The sequence below is a fragment of the Leptonychotes weddellii genome, chromosome 1 (assembly GCF_054177405.1).
Source record: "Leptonychotes weddellii isolate Sample4059 chromosome 1, ASM5417740v2, whole genome shotgun sequence".
NCBI classification, from domain to species: Eukaryota; Metazoa; Chordata; class Mammalia; order Carnivora; family Phocidae; genus Leptonychotes; species Leptonychotes weddellii.
The window spans coordinates 115,826,544-115,829,974 of record NC_138369.1 but is presented as its reverse complement, the minus strand read 5'-3'; the positions used below and the strand labels follow the sequence as shown (position 1 = coordinate 115,829,974).

Sequence of the window (3,431 nt, the reverse complement as noted above, 5' to 3'; positions counted from 1 at the left end):
GCAGATCAAAACTTGCAACCTGAATATCAACATTCTCCTGAGAATTTAAGGTAGACCCAAGTCTCATATATAATATTCAGAGTTTCCAGATTAAAATCTAAAATTACTCAGCACACAAAGAAGCAAGAAAATTTTAACTTACAAGGGAGAAGGCAAACAATAGATGCCAACATAACATATATGCTGGAATTATCAAAGACTTTCAAGTAGGTATGATAACAATTCTCCAAGAAGTGAAATAAATGGAAATCTAACGAGTCTCAGCAAAGAAATGGAATATCCCCAATGAAGAACCAAATGAAAATATTAGAACTAAAAAAATATAGTGACTGAAATTTGAAAAATTCACTCGATGGATTCAATAGCAAAATGAGGATGACAAATTGTTCCATTAAAATATCCATTCTGAACAACTATTTAAAAAAAGGTTGAAAGATAAACAGAGCTTCAGGAATTTATAGGGTAACACCAAAAGATCTAACTTCAATGTTATCAGAATCCCAGAAAGAGAACTGAAAGAATGTGGTACAGAAAAATGTTCAAAGAATTAATGGTTGGGTGCTATCCGTGGTAGCACACATACTAAAATTGGAACAATACAGAGAAGATTACCATGGCCCCTGTGCAAGGATGACATGCAAAATCATGAAGCATTTCATATTTCTAGAAATGGAAAGACGTTCTATGCTCATGGATTGGAAGAACAAATATTGTTAAAATGTTTATACTACCCAAAGCAATCTACACATTTAATCCAATCCCTATCAAAATACCAACAGCATTTTTCACAGAACTTGAACAAACAATCCTAAAATTTGTATGGAACCACAAAAGATCCTGAAAACGCAAAGCAATCTTGAAAAAGAAAAGCAAATCTGGAGGCATCACAATTACAGACTTAAAGTTATATTACAAAATAGTAATCAAAACAGTATGGTGATGGCACAAATATAGATACATTGATCAATGGAACACAATAGAAAATCCAGAAATAAACCCACAATTATATGGTCAATTAGTCTTTGACAAAGGATGCAAGAATATGCAAAAGGAAAAAAATAGTCTCTTCAATAAATGGTGTTGGGAAAACTGGACAGCAGCGTGCAAAAGAATGAAACTGGACCACTTTCTTACACCATACACAAAAATAAATTCAAAGTGGATTAAAGACCTAAGTGTGAAACCTGAAACAATAAAAATCCTAGAAAAGAGCATAGGCAGTAATTTCTCCAACATATACCATAGCAACTTTTTTCTATATAGGTCTTCTGAGGTAAGGGATTCAAAAGCAAAAATAAACTATTGGGACTACATCAGAATAAAAAGCTTCTACATGGTGAAGGAAATAATCAAGAAAACTAAAAGGCAACCTGTGGAATGGGAGAAGATGTTTGCAAGTAACATATCTGATAAAGGTTTAGCATTCAAAAAATATAAAGAACTTATACAACTCAACACCCAAAAAACAAATAATCCAGTTAAAAAATGGACAGAAGACATGAACAGTTCTCCAAAGAAGACATCCAGATGACCAATAGACACTTGAAAATGCTCATCATTAGTTATCATCAGGGAAATGCAAATCAAAACCACAATGAGACATCACCTCACATCTGTCAGAATGATTAAAATCAACAACACAAGAAACAACAGGTGTTGGCGAGGATGTGGAGAAAAAGGAATGCTCGTGCCCTTTTGGTGGGAATGCAAACTGATGTAGCCACTGTGGAAAACAGTATGGAGGTTCCTCAAAAAGTTCAAAATAGAGCTACCTTATGATTCAGCAATGACCCTACTAGGTATTTACCCAAAGAATACAAAAACACTAATTCAAAGGAATATATGCACCCCTATGTTTATAGTAGCATAATTTCCAATAGCCAAGATATGGAAATAGCCCAAGTGTCCATTGATTGATGAATGGATAAAGGACACACACACACACACACACACACACAATGGACTATTATTCAGCCATAAAAAAGAATGAAATCTTGCCATTTGCAATGACATGGAAGGAGCTAGAGAGTATAATGCTAAGGGAAATAAGTCAGCCAGAGAAAGACAAATATCGTGATTTCACGCATATGTGGAATTTAAGAAACAAAACAGGGCACCTGGGTGGCTCAGTTGGTTAAGCCACTGCCTTCGGCTCAGGTCATGATCCTCGAGTCCTGGGATCGAGTCCCACATTGGGCTCCCTGCTCAGCAGGGAGTCTGCTTCTCCCTCTGACCCTCTTCCCTCTTGTGCTCTCTATCTCTCATTCTCTCTCTCTCAAATAAATAAATAAAATCTTAAAAAAAAAGAAAATTGTTTAAAAAAAAAGAAACAAAACAAATGAGCAAAGGGAAAAAAAGAGAGACACACAAACCAAGAAACAGACTCTTAACTATAGAAAACTGATGGTTATCAGAGGGGAGGTGGGAGGAGGGAATGGGTGAAATAGGTGATGCTGATTAATGAGTGCACTTGTCATGATGAGCACCAGGTGATTAAAATAAAAACTTGAGAGGTGCCTGGCTGGCTCAGCCGGAAGAGCATGTGACTCTTGATCTCAGGGTTATGAGTTTGAGCCCCACATTGGGTGTAGAGATTACTTAAATAAATTTTTTTTTAAATCTTAAAAAAAAACTTGAAAAAAAACCCCCAAGCCCCCCAAAGAATTAGTGGCTGGAAAATCCCCAAATTTGGTGAAACATATATATTCAAGCTCAGTAAACCATAAACAGGATTTATTCAAAGAAATCCACATCCAAGGGCATGAAATTCAAGCTACTAAAAACAGGGGTGCTTGAGTGGTTAGTTGGTTAAGCATCTGACTTTGGCTCAGGTCATGATCTCAGGATCCTGGGATAGAGCCCAGCATTGAGCTCCACGCTCAGCAAGGAGTCCGCTTGTCCCTCTACCCATCTCCCTGCTCATGCTCTCTCTCTCTCTCTCATATAAATAAAATCTTTAAAGATAAAGGAAAAATGAGTTGAATAAATGAGGATTTCTCATCAAAAACACCAAGGCCAGAAGGAAGGAAATTGCCACAACATTTTTTAAAAAGATTTTATTTATTTATTTGACAGAGGAAGAGAGAGAGAGTAGCAGAGGGAGAAGGAGAAGCAGACTCCCTGCTGAACAGGGAGCCCGATGTGGGGCTTGATCCCAGGACCCCAGGATCATGACTTGAGCCTAAGGCAGACGCTTAACTGACTGAGCCACCCAGGCGCCCCTGCCACAACACTTTTTTTCTTTTTTATAAACATACAATGTATTATTTGTTTCAGGGGTAAGGTCTGCGATTCATCAGTCTTACAGAATTCACAGCACTCACCATAGCACATACCCTCCCCAATGTCCATCACCCAGCCACCTCAACCCTCCCACCCCCCTCCACTCCAGCAACCCTCAGTGAGTCTCTTATGATTTGTCTCCCTCTCTG

At 37.7% G+C, this 3,431-nt stretch overlaps 1 non-coding gene across 1 annotated transcript; it reads left to right on the top strand.

Moving 5' to 3' along the window:
* Window positions 1-558: 558 nt before the first annotated feature.
* LOC115940226 (U6 spliceosomal RNA) lies at window positions 559-665 on the top strand. Its single transcript, XR_004075016.1, has one exon. It is a non-coding gene; the product is annotated as a U6 spliceosomal RNA (small nuclear RNA).
* The last annotated feature ends 2,766 nt before the right edge of the window (window positions 666-3,431 follow it).